The 19,322-nt window shown below is 38.9% G+C and overlaps 1 protein-coding gene and 1 non-coding gene across 19 annotated transcripts in view; both read left to right on the forward strand.

The window, feature by feature from the left end:
- The window catches only part of MAPKAP1 (MAPK associated protein 1), a 244,724-nt gene that overhangs the window by 74,763 nt on the left and 150,639 nt on the right, over nt 1–19,322 (forward strand). The window lies entirely within an intron of this gene.
- LOC131813393 (small nucleolar RNA SNORA72) lies at nt 13,557–13,688 on the forward strand. The gene has a single exon (XR_009346793.1). It is a non-coding gene; the product is annotated as a small nucleolar RNA SNORA72 (small nucleolar RNA).

The following is a 19,322-nucleotide window of genomic DNA, read 5'->3' on the forward strand; positions in this document are numbered from 1 at the left end:
AGCAGGGAATATTAAGACAAATTTTAAAAAGTAAAATAAAGGAGGGCAGAGTTGGAAAACATCTTTGTATTTTTTACCCTTTCTGGCAGCGCTTATAAGATCCGATATTAAATAGATGCATGTTTTGTTTGTTTGTTTGTTTTTGCCTTTGTTGAAAAATATCATTTGAGGTGTGTATTTTCTCCCTTGGAAATCACTTGGTATTCTTTTTTCTTTCACTTTGGAAAAAAATTAATACTTGACAATATAACCACAAGATTATGTCTTTGTGTTCGAGTAATAGTCTTGCATTTAATCAAATATAGAACAACATTTGAATTAGCAACTGAAATCCTTTTGAGGTTTTCCAGAACTTCAATTAAACTTAGTAGGAATTTTGGATTGCTTTTTGCTGCGAACATTCTGTTCCTTGATTCCGGGTAGTCCTATAATGAGTTGTCTCTAGCATTCAGCCTTCTGCTCTCAGGGGGTTATTTGATTTGTAAACTGTAGGGGACTGGAGAATTTGAGGAGAAAAGAATATGAGGAGAAATTGTTAAAAATGCTTTTTAAGTGCATATGTAGTTCTCTTTCCCCTCCTCCCTCCCTAAGTAAGTCCTTAAAGGAAATTATTGGTTACTTGGGAATAATTGAGTACTTTTCTTTTCTACATAAGCTGGCAAGCTTGTGAGGCTCCTTATCCATTTTTGAAATATAGATATGGTTTACTTACAAATGTCTTAAATTTTTGAAAATTAGGGTGCCTGGCTGGCTCAGTCTGTTAAGCGGCTGCCTTCGGCTGAGGTCGTGATCCCAAGGTCCTGGGATCAAGGCCCACATTGGGTTCCCTGCTCAGTGGAGAACCTGCTCTACCTACTTGTGCTCTCTCTCTGTCAAATAATCAATAAATTCTTTTTAAAAATTTTAAAAAATTAGAAATTTTTTGAAAATTAAAATATTGAGCAAATGCAGAAAAACATTATTTTGAAAAAGATTTTGTTTATTTATTTGACAGAGAGAAGGTGAGAGAAGGAACAGAAGCAGGGAGAGTGGGAGAGGGAGAAGCAGGCTCCCCACAGAGCAGGAAGCCCTCATGACCTGAGCTGAAGGCAGATGTTTAAAGACTGAGCCACCCAGGCACCCCCAGAAAAACACTTTAAAGATATATCCAAGATATAAATAATTGTGTAGTAATCACTCATGTACCCATCACTCAGTGTGGGAGGAAGAACATTACTTTGACTTTTGAAGTCCCCTGTGCATTATTCTTGCTCTGCTCCCACTCACAGAAGTGTCAAATTCTCTTGATTCTCCTTATAGCTTTATCCCTTATGTTTGTATCTCTAAACAATGCATTTTTGAACTTTATTTAAAAGGAATTCTGCTTTAAATTCTTCTGTAATTTTTTTCTCTCAACGTTATGTTCCTGAGATTCACCTGTGTTGATGCCTGTAGCTTTAGTTAATTCATTTTCATTAATGGAGAAACTCCATTGTATGAGTATACTATAATTTATTTATCAGTTCTGTTGTTGATGGACATTTGGGTTGTTTTTGCTACTACAAACATTACTATTTATAAATAATTTACATGTGCAAGAATTAACCCAAGGCTTAGAAACATGTTTGACCATGAATCACATCCACAATGGGGGATACATTTTATATCCTGACCCAGCACGCATACCTATAATGTGTGATGTACACATATGTATGAATATATAACATTTGGAAGCAAAATTTTCATCTAAGAATATTTATCTTCACTAAGTGCAAAGATACTCTGATACTTTTTATTCTAATCTAGTCTGTTGTAGTTAATTAAAGAAATATTGGGGCACCTGGGTGACTCAGTTGGTTGTCTGCTTTCAGCTCAGGTCATTGTCCCCGGGTCCTGGGATGGAGCCCTGCATTGGGCTCCCTGCTTAGCAGGGAGTCTGCTTCTCCCTCTCCCTCTCCCTCTGCCTGCAACTCCCCCGGCTTATTCTCTCTCTCTCTCTCTCTCTCTGTCAAATAAATAATTAAAATCTTGAAAAAAAATATTGGTCAGAATTGCCTAAATTGATTTCCTAACCCTCAGGACCATGGTTTCAAAAATCCTGTTGCAGAATACATACAGATTTGGAATTACAGGGTCATAGGATATGAATGCAGCTTCAGCCTTAATAGATAATAACAAATTCTTTTCCCAAAGTGGTTATTCCCATTTATAGCCGTGTTTAAGTGTCCCAATTATCCCAGCAGACTTAATTTTTCCCGTCTTGCAGGTATGACATTGTATCTTATTGTGATAAATTTATTTCTCAGATTATAACTAGAATTTTGTGTGTGTGTGTATTGGTTATTGATATTTCCTGTTCTGTGAAATTCTGTTCAAATCCTTTGCCCATTTGTGTTTATCATTTTTTTGAAAGATTTACTTATTTATTGGGGGCGCTGGGCAGAAGGAAAAGAAGAGAAAGACTCTCAAGCAGACTTTCTGCTGAGTGTGGAGCCCGACATGGACTTGATCTCATGACCCCAAGATTGTGACCTAAGCTGAAATCAAGAGTCAGATCCTTAACCAACTGAGCCACCCAGATGCCCCCTTGTTTATCATTTCTTACTGATTTGAAGGAATTTTCGAAAATGTATCTTGGATAATAAACTTCTTAAAAAAGATTTTATTTATTCATTTATTTGACAGAGAGAGCACAAGCAGGGGGAGCTGCAGGCAGAGGGAGAGGGAGAAGCAGGCTCCCCACTGAGCAAGGAGCCTGATGTGGGTCTGGATCCCAGGACCCTGAGATCATGACCTGAGCCAAAGGCAAATGCTTAGCCAACTGAGCCACCCAGGTGCTCCTGGATAGTAAACATATTTATGTGTGCAGATACCAGCCATTTTATGGCAGAAATCTTCTTCTGATTTGTGGCTTGTCTTCATTATCTTTGTGGTGTTTTTTTCTTTTTTAAGATCTTATTCCTTTAATCGAGAGAGACAGAGATAGCAAGAGAACATGAGTGGGGAGGAAAGGGAGAAACAGGCTCCTCGCTAAGCAGGGAGCCTGATGGGGGGCTCCATCCCAGGACCCTGGGATCATGACCTGAGCTGAGGGCAGATGCTCACCTGACTGAGCTACCTACGTGCCTTGTGGTGTTTTTTTGATGAACAGAAATTTATTTTTAATGTATCAAATGTATGAGTCTTTTGCTTCATCATTTATACTTTTTTGTCTTATTTGAGAAATCCTTCCCTACCCCAAGATCACAAAGATATTTCATATGTTGTATTTAAGTTTTGAAGATTTTATTTATTTATTTGACGGACAGAGATCACAAGTAGGTCTAGAGACAGGCAGAGAGAGAGAGAAAGGAGGAAGCAGGCTCCCTGCTGAGCAGAAAGCCCGATGCGGGACTTGATCTCAGGACTCCAAGACCATGACCTGAGCTGAAGGCAGAGGCTTAACCTACTGAGCCACCAAGACGCCCTGTATTTAAGTTTTTATATTTAAATAATCTTTCTGGAATTCTTTTTTTTCTTTCTTTTAGGTGTGTAATGTGAGGTAAAGGTGCAATTTTAGTGTGTTTTGTTTGTTTGTTTGTTTGTTTTTCTGAATGGTTGATTGGTTGGGCATTTGTTATTTAAATCTCATTTCCCCTTGGTCCATGGGGCTAGCTCAGTCATATGTATCAAACTTCCCTTTTTGTGTGCTACTGTTTCTGAGCACTCTCTTCTTTTCCAGTGGTTTGTTTTCCCTAGGTTAATATCACACTATCTTAATTATTTCAGACTTAAAACAATTTCTGATATATGGTAAGTCAAGCCCCAAAACTCTTTTTTTTTTCCCCTTAATTATGAGCATCCTGTGTATTCTTGACCCTCCCATATAAATTTTGAAACTGCTTCTTAGGTTTTAAAAAAATTCCTGTTAAGATTTTGATTGGACTAGAATTTGTAGATTAATTTGGGGAGAATTGATAGCTTTACTGTTTTAAGCATGTATATCTCTTCATTTACGTAAATGCTCTAAAGTGACTTTAATAAGATTTTATAATTTTCTCCATAGAGTCTTGTCCTTTTTAGATGAATTTACAAATACTTAAAATTTTTTGATTCTGCTCCCAATATCGTTTAAATCAGTGTCTGTTTCTTACTGGTGTATATGAATAGCAGTTCATTCTTCCTCCTCCTCATTCTTTTTCTCCTCCTCCCCATTGTATTTATTCACCTCACGGAGATTTTCATCAGTAACAGAGGCAGTTGATTCTTCTGCATTGGTTTAATTTCAACAACCTTGGTAAACTTCTAGTAATCCTATTTCATACCTTTTTTGGTTTTCTCTGGAGTCAGTGATTTGCAAATAATGATAGTCTCTGTTTTCTTTCTAATCCTTATACTTTTTTTTTTCTCTTGCCTTACTGAGCTGGCTAAGACCCCTAATACCGTGCTGAAAAAAGTAATCTTGCTATGTTCCTGACATTAAAGAAACGACTTTTAATATTCCACCATTAAGAATGATGTCTTAATCTCACAAAACAAACTGAGGGTTGCCGAGGGGAGGGGGTTGGGGAGAAGGGGGTGGGATTATGGACATTGGGGAGGGTATGTGATTTGGTGAGTGCTGTGAAGTGTGTAAACCTGGTGATTCACAGACCTGGGGATAAAAATATATGTATATAAAAAATATATGTTTATAAAAAATAAAAAATTAAAAAAAAAAAAAAGAATGATGTTTTTTGTTTGGTAGATGGCTTATGTTAGAATAAGAAAGGTCCTTTTTACTCCTAGTTTGCTAAGATTATCTTCTTTTTTTTTTTTTTTAAGATTTTTATTTATTTATTTGACAGACAGAGATCACAAGTAGGCAGAGAGACAGGAAGAGAGAGGAAAAAGCAGGCTCCCTGCTGAGCAGAGAGCCTGATGTGGGGCTTGATGACCTGAGCCAAAGGCAGAGGCTTTAACCCACTGAGCCACCCAGGAGCCCCTATCATATTTTAATCATGAGTGAGCGTTGAATGTACTGAGTGCTTTTTCTATATTTATGTATACTGCCATATTATTTTTTCCTTTAATTTTGTGATCTGATCAATTATATAAAATCATTTTCTTGTTGTAACTAGCCTTGCATATGACAAAATAAAACAAACTTTGGTCATCGAGTATCCTGGCTTTTATATAGTGCTAGATTGGTTTGCTAATATTTTCTTGAGGATTTTTGCCTCCTTTATTCACAAGTAAACTTGGCCTATAGTATTCCTATCTCATACTCCCAGGTTTTTGTTTTTGTTTTTAATGAATGCATCCTTTTTTTCTTTAAGATTTTATTATTTATTTGGTACAGAGAGAGACAGTGAGAGAGGGAACACAAGCAGGGGGAGTGGAAGAGAGAGAAGCTAGCTCACACTGAGCAGGGAGCCCGATGTGGGGCTCAATGCCAGGACCCCAGGATAATGACCTGAAGGCAGATGCTTTACGACTGATCCACCCAGGCACTTCAGGTCTCAGGTTTTGTTACAAAGTTTTGGTAGGCTTATAGAGTGATTTAGGAATTATTCTTTTTCAGTACCATTGAATAATATGGGAAATAGCATTATCTGTTTTTGAATGTTTGTTAGAACTTGCTAATAATCCGTTGTAGCAGGTTACGTCCCATGGAAAGCAGAATCTGAAGTAGAGATACACATGCAGGAAATTTATTAGAGAATGCTTTTGGATCAACATCTATGGGGAGAAGAGGAGGAAACAGCTCTTCATGGATAGCAGGAGGAGTTGGAGCGCTGACACCTGGGGGACTCTGAAATTAGGAGGACACTTCAGGGTTGCCGCAAGTTGGGGTAAGACTGCGAGGTTTTATATTCCTTGCATCCGACTTGTCACTGAATCCTAGCTGCCCTGAAAAGGGGGTGTGGTCTTGGACAAGGAGGCTCTATCATCCTGTTTAATTCCAAGAAAGGACTAGCAGCTGATAGCAGCCATCCCGGCAGTTGGAGAATCCGCCCTTCATTCCTGAGGATGGCATCTGGGTGGTGCAGCCAGGGACTACCCTTGGTGACACTTGTGTTCATTTGCTTCTTAGAATTCTGGGAGCATTCCTTTGCATCTGTGGGGGCTTCTTTTCTTTGGGGAAAATTATACAAGGAAGGTGGAATAAGCTGTAGTCCGCATTTCTGCAACTGCTTCTAAGGTCACAACTGATACCCATCCACCTCTTCAGGTATCCATGTTAGTCCCTTCAGTCTCAATTAGTGTTTCTGCTGCCCTGGTGGCTTTCATAGTATGATGACTCAGACCCTGATCCCTGAGGGTCCAGGTCCCTGGTCAAAAGCTGTGGCTGCTTCATTTGTCCTTTACCAGCAAAATTGGGCAAAAGAGGAACAAAATATGCACAAGAAGATTTCCTGGCCAGATGTGTTCCTTCCTGCCTATTATGTAACAGCGGTCCTACCTTCTCCTGATGAGAATTAATTACTCTTGTCAGGATTGTGCTTTTTCTTCTTGCCTGATATCACTTGACACAGGGAGCATGAGGGGCAGCCATAGTCTAGCATTTAGTGGGACTTTTGCCGTGTCTCCTGGTGGAAGTGTTATCACTTGCCAGGTTCTCTAAAGCCACAGAGCCCTGATTTCCAGAGATAGGAAGCATTCCCCATAATGGCTAATCTTGCTTCTTCTCCTTGGTTCCTAGAACCATGTATTTTATCTGCTGGGGACAAAATACCATATAATGGTTGTTGATTTTTAGTATATATATAACATCCTGGAAATGGCTTCCCAGCCTTACAGGGTATAATCTGTGAGCTAGTGCCTTATCTGTACCTTCAACGTGTTGTTCAGTCACTCTTATACATTGACAGCTTCTGGGTAGTGTGGTGTCTGATATGACCAAAGGACCCCATGGTTGTATGCTACTGTTAACATCTCCTTTGCTATAAAGTGGATTCCTCAGTCTGGTGGAATATTAGGTGGGCTGCCGCTTTGGTGGATCAAACAGTCTGAGATATCGGTGCTAGCTGAGGCACTACTGACAGGAAGTGCAAACCCAGAAGTACTAGTCTCTCCCCAAACCACTCTCAGAGTAGAAGGGATCCAGTGCATTCAGCTTGCCACCGAATGACTGATTGGTCTTCTTAGTGATGATGCTGTATTAGGGACCCAGCATTTTTCTCTGTTGCTGTTAGGTTGGATATTTGACAGTAGGCAGTAGCAATATCAGCTTTGTTGAGTGTGAAATAATGGTGTTGGGCCTGTATATAGTCTCAGTCTCTGCCGCCATGGCTTCTCTAATCATGGGTCCATTGTGCCAGCATTGGAGAGACCAATAACAAAGAGACTAGCTGAAATTAAAGCAAGTTTGTGTTGAGAATTTCCCAGATAGCAATTTACCAGGAGGATTTATAGGACTCAGCATATAGTTGTACTCACATTTGTGATTTATTACAGCGGAAGGATACAAAGTACAATCAACAAAGGGAAAATGCATATTAGAGACTCAGTGCCCATAGTTTCTATTGGAAGCATGTCACATGGGCACCCTCTGTCTATATACCAAAATTCCAGAGTCCTAGAAAGAAAGGAGGTGTTCAGTATAAACCATTGTTATTCGCACAGTTAGTCATTCTTACTGCTTAGGGTAATGAGGACTGTACTGAGGTCCAAGTTCCCATGAGTTTACATATTTTAACCTCCTGACACAAGCCTTCACTTTGACGTAAGGAAGATGAACAAACATGTCCTAAACTCATGACTATTGGGAAGATTCCCTATCACTGTTGTCTCTCTTTTTTTTTTTTTTTTTAAAGATTTAAAAAATTTTATTATTTATTTGACAGAGAGAGACACAGTGAGAGAGGGAACGCAAGCAGGAGGAGTAGAAGAGGGAGAAGCAGGCTTCCCACCAAGCAGGAAGCATGACATGGGGGCTCAGTCCCAGGACTCTGGAATCATGACCTGAGCCGAAGGCAGACACTTAACAACTGAGCCACCCAGGCACGCCAGTATTACTGTTGTCTTTTAAGGCCACTCCTGAATGGGACTGTAGTATAGCCAGGGTCCATTTTTAGCTTCAATGATGTCCAGCGGTTCTTGAAGTGTTGGTATTCCTCTTAGTCAGTGTATAATTGCAAAATGGCCATAGGTAGGTTGGGGGAATCATTACAGTTTTTACCTGATGTAGAGGTACAGGTCCTTCTTCCTTCAGCTTTATCTCATAATCTCACACTTTTTGGATATGTCTATCACTAGGTTTTTTTTTTTTTCCATGAAACTTTTTTTTTTAATTTTTAATTTTTAATTTTTTATAAACATATATTTTTATCCCCAGGGGTACAGGTCTGTGCATCACCAGGTTTACACACTTCACAGCACTCACCAAAGCACATACCCTCCCCAATGTCCATAACCCCACCCCCTTCTCCCAACCTCCCTCCCCCCAGCAACCCTCAGTTTGTTTTGTGAGATTAAGAGTCACTTATGGTTTGTCCCCCTCCCAATCCCATCTTGTTTCATTGATTCTTCTTCTACCCACTTAAGCCCCCATGTTGCATCACCACTTCCTCATATCAGGGAGATCATATGATAGTTGTCTTTCTCCGCTTGACTTATTTCGCTAAGCATGATACGCTCTAGTTCCATCCATGTTGTCGCAAATGGCAAGATTTCATTTCTTTTGATGGCTGCATAGTATTCCATTGTGTATATATACCACATCTTCTTGATCCATTCATCTGTTGATGGACATCTAGGTTCTTTCCATAGTTTGGCTATTGTGGACATTGCTGCTATCACTAGGTATTTTTTATACCGATTACTTCCTATTTGATACATCAATTATTTATGTGTTTCTAAATTTCCAAACCTATTAGGTTTTATACTTTTTCTTTTTAGTTATTCTAACTTTATTGTTTTGTGGTAGAGAAGATGGCCTAATGATACCAGTTATTTGAAATTTGTTGAATATGGTTTTATGTCCACTGATGTAGGTCACTTTTTATAAATATTACCTGTGAACCCAGGAAGAATGCTAGAATAACTGCTGCTCTTAGTTGCAGGATTCTAAATATGTCCATTAGGTCAAACCTGTTAATGTTGTTAAAATCTGTATCTTTATTGATATTTTTTATCTGCCTGCACTATCAGACAAAGATACATTAGAATATTTCACTTTGTTGATTGCCTGTTTTCCCTTAATGTTCTGACAGATTTTCTTTTACATATTAGGAGGCTGTGTTTTTAGGTTCATACAAGTTCAGAATTATTGCTTCCTGGTAAATTGAACTATTTGTGATTTGGGACTATCTCTAGGGTACCCCCTCCCCATTTTCATAGCTATACAAGCTCCATTTGGTTAATATTTGCCTGATAAATGTGCAGTTTCATGTTTAATGCAGATTTTTTTTTCCCTTGCTTTTCCTCTTTGGGTTTCCCTGGACTTTCTGAGTCTGTGCAGTGGTATCTTTTTTACCAGTTTTGTAAACTCTCAGCTACTCTCTTTTTAGACATTGCCTCTGCACCTTATTCTTCCCTCCTCTTCTTAAATTCTAGTTAAACTTGTTAGAATATTACTTGATTTTCCCTGTCTCTTAACCTCCTTCTCATATTTTCCCTGTGTCTCTTCAGGTTACATTCTAGGTAATTTCTGCAGTTCCGTCTTCCAGTTCACATATTCCCTTTTCAGCTATGCAACCCATACATTGCACTTGTAGTTTTAGTTATTGTATTTTTCATTCCTAGAAATTCCATTTTGATCTTCTAAAAATCTGTTTGGTAATTTTTAAAACTTTTTATTATGAAACTTTTTTTTTTTTTTTTAAGATTTCATTTATTTATTTGACAGAGAGAGAGAGCACAAGTTGCTCAGAGAGGTAGGCAGAGAGGAAGGAAGCAGGCTCCCCGCGGAGCAGAGAGCCTGATGCGGGGCTCAACCCCAGGACCCTGGGATCATGACCGGAGCTGAAGGCAGACACTTAACCAACTGAACCACCCACGCGCCCCTATGAAACGTTTAATAATGATTTTCCTAGTAGTATACTGTTCAGTGAACACCCTTAAACCTACCACCTATGTTTAACTATTAACATTTTTCCGTATTTGCTTTACTTATGTTTTATTTAGCCATTTCAAAATTGCCATCCACTCCTAAATATTTTAGCTTGTATCTCCCAAGGACACTGACATTCTCTTACCCCAACCATGATATCAGATCGTAACCTGGGTGAGGTTTTACAGTTTCTTGCTCTTACTCATATTTTTAATACTTTAAAATTTTTCTTTCAACCTGTATTTTATGTTCTGTTTCTGATCATTGTGTTGGCTCCAGTCTTTGTGGGCCTCTTACGTGATGCTTTTCTATGTTTTATGATTTGAGGCTGTAACAACTTATTTTCTGCAACTTTTCTTTTGAGATTACTGAGTCATGTAGGTTTCTCCTACAAGGCTTTGTTAGCTTTAGCCTGGTACCTGGGGTTACTAACAGCCCAGGACAACTAACTAACTTACTTACGTAGGTTGGTCCTTCCTTCCCTCTCTCCCTCCTTTCCTTTTGCTTTTGCTTTTCCTGTTCCTTTTCGTTTTCCTTTTCCTTCCTTCCTTCCTTCCATTTATTTTATCTTTTTAAGTAATCTCTGTACCCAACATGGGGCTCAAATTCACAACCCTGAGATCAAGAGTTGCATGCTCTACTGACTAAGCCAGCCAGGCTCCCCCAGGATAACTTTAAATTCTTGATTGGATTCTTTCTGGTCCATCCATCAGGTAATATGAATTCGGCATGAAAATCTTATATGAAAGTTGTGGTTATAAATTCTCAGGAGAAAAATTTTTTTTTTGTTTGGGACATGAAATTTTCCCTTGTCATGTGGGGGACCTTAATTCTAATTTACTTTCACATGTAGGTCTTTGGGGTTCCAGCTTTATTACGGATTATGGATGGGCTCTACTGGGTATCCACCTGACCAGGAAAGTATACACTTCATATCACTTTGTTTGGTAAATACCATCAATATTGGCAAAAATTGTGTTGTGTTTTCTTTTCTGGGTTGCCCATTTCACTTAATTTTGGGGCCTTTGTGAATTCCTCAAACACTGCCAACCTGTTGAACTAGGTAAAATGAATATTTTTACATTTTGTCAAGTTCTTTAGTTGTTTTTCATTAGATTGTTGGTCAGGGTACATATTTTGCTATATGGCTGAATTAGAAGTTCTTAAGTAATCTAGAACATTTTTTTTAATGTTTTGTCTTAAATGTTGTAGAAAGAGTATTTTAGAAGGATGAAAAAGATAGAGACAGTTTATGCATAAATATGTCATTGTTCTTGATTTCATGAAAATGTTGATTCAAAATATAATACAAGGCTTTTTCCCTCCCAAGAAAGCTTTAAAAATATACACTGGTTTTGGGGCAAATTATAATAAGTTAAATATTGTGGTCTTTCGAGTCTCTTAGGACCTGGGTTTCCATCTGAGTTCTCTCACTAGCTATGTGACTTTTATGATTTCTTTAACTTCTTAATATTTATTTATCTGTAAAATGGAATAAGTAAGGGCAGTTTTGAGGATCAAAAGAGGTAATATATGTGAAGGGCTCAGCCTGGTGCCTGACACATAGAGTAAATGTTAGCTGTTTTTAATTTTAGCCATTCTCTTTCCAGAAGTGTTCAAGGTGTTAATACAGAGTGTTAAATGTGAAATATCTCACATTATACATGTAATAGTGTAAAACTAAATATGGGTATGTGGGAGACACAACCATAAAGGGAAAAGCAAGACAGGTACCATAGTATCAGAAGATGAGGAGAAAAGCAGTATGAGGCTTGGCAGGTGAGCAAAGCCAAGAAGGCCCTCTGACTCCTCTCGGCTTTCCAGGACTTGGATTTAATAAAGATCTTCTCTGCTCTGGCTTTTTCTTTTGTGCTCTGTTTAGTTAGTCTGGGAGCATATATATCCCTGCCTCTTTGGACCAGAGGGAGTTCTCACTTCCTGTGGCCCACGGGAGCTGCCTAGCATACTTTAGGAGAAGGATGCTTGTTCCCTTCTATTGGGACCTCAAGGATAGTTAGGGATTTTCATTCTTACCAGTTCAACAAGGAACTGTTTGGTATCCCCAGAGTTCTGGAAGTACCTTATTAGATAAGAGATACAGTTGTTTTCTTCAGAATAGAAAAATCTATAATAAACAGGAATACAGAAATATATACCAGGCAGCATCAGCATATATCAGATAATATGAAGCATTTAGACTTTTTTCCTCTTCCCCCGGTAGACCAGGCCTCGTGAAATTCTTGTACAACTTTTCATTAGGCTCCAGTGTAAAGCATCAGAAATAAGAGGGAATCGTGTAGTCCACCTCCTTCTAACCTTTTGCTCTGTATTTTTGCATGCCCAAAGACAAGAAAAGTGTGTCTTTTCATTGTCTGTGTATATTTCTCTTGGTACTACTATTGTCACTTTAGTTTTTTAGTAAAGGAAATTGGCTTATTTGAAACGTTTGTCTTAATCCTCTATGGAAATATCAGTTTACGGGAAGGTTAAGGCAGCTCGTTTGGGCTCCTCTCAGAGTCTCTGCTGCAATTGTCGGAAAGGAAACCCCAGGGAAAGCCCCCGAACACAGGCTTCACAGGAGCAGTGGCTGCGCAGAAGAGAACACTCTCGATGCTTTATCAGGTGCTGTCTGGAGAGCAGAAATAATGGGCTGAAGGCAGAAATGCTGATGTCTCCACTTTCCCAACTTAGCACAAACATCTTCTTTATCTTTGGTGGGTTTTGGTGCCACAGAGGCGGCTCCAAGAAGCCTTAAATGCAAGTGTGATTGCTTTTACAATCCTGGCTTTGAAAGCATGGCGTTTGGGGATTTCCTTGACTTGAATTCTTTTTTTAAAGGGAGCGGATTCATAGCATCCACTGTCAGTGCCATTTCCCTTTCTGTGATGACTTATGCACTGTGTACATGAAAGGATTCAGGAAGTAAGATGTAAACATAAGTAGATAAATGAACAAATAAATGAAACGCTCAGCTGCCTTTGTCACAGTGAAAAGGTTTGACTGTAACATAATGGGAACATAGCAGCTGTTTGATTAAAACTTTAGGATTTTTTCTGCAGATTTCGATGCGTGTCTGCATTTTTTTTTTTCTTTTTAAACAACACTATGATATGGGAAAAGTGGTTCCCTAGAATGCCGTGGAGCTTTTTAATGTAGCACCATCCTAGTCACTGCAGGTGCTGGTATGAGATACTCTCCCTTCTGGGGCTTGCTTCCCTTCTGATATGTCCATCCTTTGGATGGCCCAGAAAGTGGTTTGTAAAGAATTTGCTTCTTATCATCATACAGTTTTTTAAAGTTGTTGTTTTGTTTTACCATCTTAAACAGTTTGAAATGTACAGTTCAGTGGTATTAAATGCATTCATCCTATCATACAGTAGTCCTCCCTTACCCACAGGACCCCCCAGTGGATACCTGAAACTGCCGACAGTATTGAACCCTGTATGTACTATTGGGGTTTTTTTCTATACATACATACCTAGATAAAGTTTAATTTATGAATTAGGCACACTAAGAGATTAACAATAATAAAATAGAACAACTATAACAATATACTGTAAGTTTGTGAATATTCTTACTGCTCTGATTTTGTAATAATCAGGGCAGGCTAAACATTTGATATATTAAGACCATGCATATGTCCCCAGACCTAGTTCTTTCCCTCCATCTGGTTTTATCAATGCTGGTGATAAACCAAGTCAGATTTATACAGTGCATCATATGTGGGAAATGTCTGTGACTCTAGGTATCTGATCATCCTGGAGAAATGACAGCACAGCTAGTGTAGTAACTTTTGAAAATAACCATTGCTAATTGATGATTACCAGTTGCCATTAAATGAGTTATAAAACTAAAAAAAAAAAGTTATTTGAATGTAGTCTCTCTCTCTTTCAAAATACCTTATTGTACTCACCCTTCTGGGGATGATGTGACTTGATAAAATGCCTGCATGATGAGATGAAGTGAGGTGAGTGACATAGGCATTGTGATGTGCGTTAGGCTACTATTATTGACCTTCTGACAGCGTTTTAGAAGGAGGATCCATCTGCTTTGGGACCACAGCGGACCACAGGTAACTGAAACTGTAGAAAGCGAAACTGCTGGTAAGAGGCGACTACTGTATGACCATCACCACTGTCTGTCTTCCTCTTTTCATCTTGTAAAAATGAAACTCTGTATCCATTAAACAGTAACTCCCCTTTCCCCCTCCACCCCAGCCTTTGGCAACTACCATTCTACTTTCTGTGTCTGTGATTTTGACTCCTTTAAGTATTTCATATATGTGGAATCGTACAGTATTTGTCTTTTTGTGACTGGTTTATTTCACCTAGCCTAATCCTCAGAGTTCATCCATGTTGTAGCATATTGCAGAATTTCCCTACTTTTTAAGGTCGAGAAACACATCATTGTATGTATATACCACATTTTGCTTATCCATTCATCTGTCAATGGGCACTTGGGTTGTTTCCATGTTTTAGCTATTATGAAGAATGCTGCAGTGAACATGCGTGTACATATGCTTCTTCAAGCCCCTGCTTTCAGTTCTTTTGTGTGTATACCCAGAAGAGGAATTGCTGGGTTATTTGGTAGTTCTGTTTTTAATTTTTTGAGGAACCTCCATACTGTTTTGCACAGAGGCGCTACCATTTTACTGTTCCACCAGTAGTGTACAAGGTTTCCAGTTTCTCCACATCCTCACCAACTTGCAGTTTTCTGGGTTTTTTTGATAGTAGCCATCCTGATGGGTATGAGTTGCTATCTCATTGTAGTTTTTACTTGCATTTTCCTTCTACCTGGTGATGTTGAGCATCTTGTCGTGTTTATTGGCCATTTGTGTATCTTCTTTGGAAAAATACCTATTCTGGTCCCTTTCCCAACCATAATTTTACTAAAAGCAAAACATGCAGCTTTGCAATGTTCAGAGGCAATTTGAATTGGTGAGTAAGAACTGGGGCTCAGGAGTTAGACAGCTCCAGGTTGACATGGCTTTACCAGCTGTGTGACATTGAACAAGTTACTTCATTTCTTCAGGCTTCCATTTCTTCTGTAAAATGGGAAGAATAGTTGAATCTGTTTTGCGGAGTTCTTCTGGGATTACCTAAGCTAATATTATAGACATCAAATATATGGGATAGTATTTGCCATGTTGTAAGTTTTTAATAAATATTAGCTACTATATTATTGGAATCATGAGCCAGTCTTAAAAGATACCTTTTATGGGCACCTGGGTGGCTTGGTGGATTAAGCATCCAACTCTCTATGTCAGCTCAGGTCTTGATCTCAGAGTTGTGAGTTCAAGCCCTGTGTTGGGCTTGATAATTAACACACACACACACACACACACACACACACAAACACGCACACACACCCCTTTTATTTGTTAGTTGCCTTGCTATCTTGATAGGAGTATAATTCAATTCGTTGCATTCTTGAGAATGTTCACTTGTTTTTCCAGTTCACGCCTACTTACTATCTCAGTCACTGTAGTATTAAGTGAAACCATGTGGAATTACAATTTTTGTAGGTAATAAACTATGACTGGCATCAGTTTAAAGTGATTCAGCTTAATGTAATAGAAACTATTCGAATGTCTAATATATGCCAGAGTGCTTACTGTGCTAATTCATTCATTCTTCCCAGCTTCCCTATGAAGTATATATTACTTTCCCCATTTGGGGAAGGAGAAACTGAGGCGCTCAGAGTTGAACAAACATGCCTGAATTTACACACCTACTAAGTAATGAAGCCAGATTTCAAGCCAGATCTTGTTGAATCTAAAGCTCAATCATTTTCTTTTCTTTTCTTTTCTGTTTTTTCAAAGTTTTTATTTTAATTCCAGGTGGTTAACATACAGTGTTATCTTAGTTTCAGGTATACAGTGTAGTGACCCAACACTTCATACATCACCTGGTGCTCATCATGACAAGTGCCCTCGTTCATCCCTGTCGCCTCTTGCATCCATTTCCCCCCACCCTCTTCCCCTCTTGTAATCATCAGTTTGTACTCTATAGTTAAGAGTCTGTTTCTTGGCTTGTCTGTCCCCCTTTCTTTCCATTGTGCTCATTTGTTTTGTTTCTTAAATCCACGTGTGAGTAAAATCATATGTATTTGCCTTTCTGTGACTGACTTACTTGGTTTATCCTAATACTCTCTAGCTCCATCGAATTCATTGCAAATGGCAGATTGCATTATTTTTTTTAACGGCTGAATAATACTCCACTGTGTGTATATATTGGTGTGTGTGTGTGTGTGTGTAATCACACATACGTGCCGCATCTTCTTTATCCATTCACCAATTTATGGACACTTGGGCTGCTTCCATATCTTGGCTCTCGAAGATAATGCTTCTCTAAACGTAGGGGTGTATCCCTTTGAATTAGTGTTTTTTATTGTTTGGGTAAATACCCAGTGATGCGATTGCTAGAATGTAGGTTAGTTTTCTGTTTAACTTTTTGAGGCACTGCCACACTGTTTTCCACAGTGGCTGCACCAGTTTGCATTCCCACCAACAGTGCACAAGTGTTCCTTTTTCTCCACATCTTCAGAAAGTTCATTCATTTTCCTTCCAATTTCAGCCACATAAACAGTCTCAGAAACACCCTTCCCCTATCTCTGTGCCCTTTAAAGGTGAAAGTTAAAGAAACTACACTATTTCTTCTTAGCTGATGGGGATTTGGGTTTTCTTCAGTACAGTGAGCGTATATGGTAATTCTGTGTTCATGTACATTTTCTGCTTTCGTCTCTCTTTTTCATGTTTGAAATATAGCAGGTGCAGTGTTGGTACAGTCACCTAGCCTCTTTCACAAAGGTGCTGGAGGGTGAAAATAAGTAACTTAGAGTCTGCTTTCAACTCATTTCATGGCCACCATCATGCCCACCATTTATTGATCATTCTGTGCAAGGAGTATGCTGGATGCTTTAGTCACAGCCTCTCATGTCCCTATATAATTTATGTAGAGTAGGGCTAAAATCCTGTACAGTATGGAAGGAAACTGAGGCTAAACAGGATTATATGATTTAGCCAAGAGCATAGGACCCTTTAGTCTATCTTGCTTCAGGGACCAGATGTTCATTTCCTCCCATTCTTAGAAAGGGTCTCCTAGAGGGTAAATGAGGACAGCCTTTCTATAGAATACTCTGTAGCACACTTGGGCCTGTTACTCCTAGGGAATTTTCCCATTTCTTGCCTATTCCCTTCCCCCTTACCTGTTCCCCTTTTCTTTTCCTTCTTCCTTTCCTCCCTCTGTTCATTCCTTCTTCCTTCCGTTTTTCCCATCCACTGACTCTCTCCTTCCTTCCTTCCTTTCTCTAAAACTACCTAATGAAGTTTAAATTCTAAGATTAAGAAACTGATTAATGTATTTCCTGAAGAAAATTGGATTCTCTAGATATTCCCATTTGATTTTTTTTTCCTGGCACTAAAAATTATCTCTAAGTTTAATTTGCTTTCAGAGGAATTACCATTTTTAAAAATATTCTACTAAAACAAGTTAGATTGAATTCCTATCAGCTTTTAGAAGTGACCTCAGTCTTTTAAGTAATAAGATTTGGAAGTAATTCCTTTATGTCTGAGTTTAAGAGAATGGCATGTTTTGAGTTCTAAAGAAAGCCTGTTTGACCTAGCACCATACTTATTCCTAAACGAGGTAACCAGAACCAACTTTCTTACTCAGTCTAGGAACTGTGTTGGTGAAACCTTATCGGTTTGCAGCTGGAGGTTGCACTTTTATTCCTTTGTTGTTCCATTGTTTCCTTTAGGGTAAGGGAAAATAATTAAGGAGAACATCTTTTCTGAGCAGCTGGAATCAAATTCCAGCTGACTGCAGCACCTGCAAAGATGGCACCTCTGCCTTTGGGTGGCCGGGTGGGATGCCAGCCACGGAGCCCGCGACAGTGGGCTCCAAAGTGCAGAGATGCGACCGTGCCGCACCACTCCTGCCCTTCTGTGAGCTTCAGATGGCGGCGGTACCAGTGAATGCAAAGTGTCTGTTTTAGACTAATTAGAGGGATGATTTGTGAAACAGTGGCTATTTATTTAATTAATCACCAGCACAAAGCCATAAAACCCATATTTTAAAAATCCCTGTTAGTTTGCCATGTGGTTAATAGATTGGGGCACATTAAAAAGTGACATGGTGATGTATTAAAAATGTTCCACCTAAGGTTCCTTCAGAAAGGAACGGAAGCTGTCTGCTTTCAGATGCTGAAGTGTTACCTGCCAGGATTTGACCCAGCGGAGGTTTTAATGTTTGTAAAGGCATTTATCTTTTGAATAGCATCTTCATTGGGACATTTCCTCTCGGAGTATTTCAAAATACAAAAATACGGGTAGAATAATTTTTAAAAATTATAATTAAAGTGATTTTGTTAGTTTTTCTTAACAACGAGGAGCTATATTTTCCCATTAGATTATACTGTGTTTACTAAGCAAAGCAGTATTTCTTACAGGGTATTCTTTTCCATTTGGGGGAAAGGGAGTTATTTAATTAAGTAATAAATGAAATAGCATGTTCGTTGCAGCAGTCAGAATTGCGTTTTGTTCTGCCCTCGTTATTTTTTATCTAATAGGTACAGGGACAATGGCTCTCCTTATTCAGTCTCAGTTCAGGTGAATTGTCACTTTTGGATAGGAAGAACAAAAAGAGACTTGACTTATTTAAGAGATAACACTGGCATTAAAAATGAGTATAAATGATTTAGATTATAACAAATAATCATGATTTTCATACACACAAGCTTCTGGTTGGTGTTCAGTATACATAAATGTGTCTATGCAAGGCTTCCTGCGCTTTGAGAGTATTTGGGGCCAAATTTGGTATGTTTGTGATTCACTCTTATTTTTAAAACATTACTCTGAATGGTCAACTGTTTCTAATAAGCAGTTCCCTCAGATTTTAAGATTATGTATGAAAATGTGTTGCTCAGGTGGATGTCTGTACGGAAATTGTCCAGCTCTTAGGATTGTGTTTCTTTGCTGTGTTGTATAATTACCTGCTCTGTTAGAAAGGGAGCTGGAATAAAACATGAGTATGTTAATGCAGCCTGGAGCTGATGTGGTGGTGATGATTACAATGCAGATAAAGCATTTCTCATAACTGCCTTTGCCTACTGGAGCCTTTGAAACATCTGGACCTTTAATTGAAAAATAGTGTGGTGCTGTGCAAGGCAGACATGCTAAGTGAAGTCACTAATTTAGAATACAAAAATATCGGGACGCCTGGGTGGCTCAGTTGGTTGGACGACTGCCTTCGGCTCAGGTCATGATCCTGGAGTCCTGGGATCGAGTCCCGCATCAGGCTCCCAGCTCCATGGGGAGTCTGCTTCTCTC

Source organism: Mustela lutreola, chromosome 12 (genome assembly GCF_030435805.1).
Source record: "Mustela lutreola isolate mMusLut2 chromosome 12, mMusLut2.pri, whole genome shotgun sequence".
Taxonomy (NCBI): Eukaryota; Metazoa; Chordata; class Mammalia; order Carnivora; family Mustelidae; genus Mustela; species Mustela lutreola.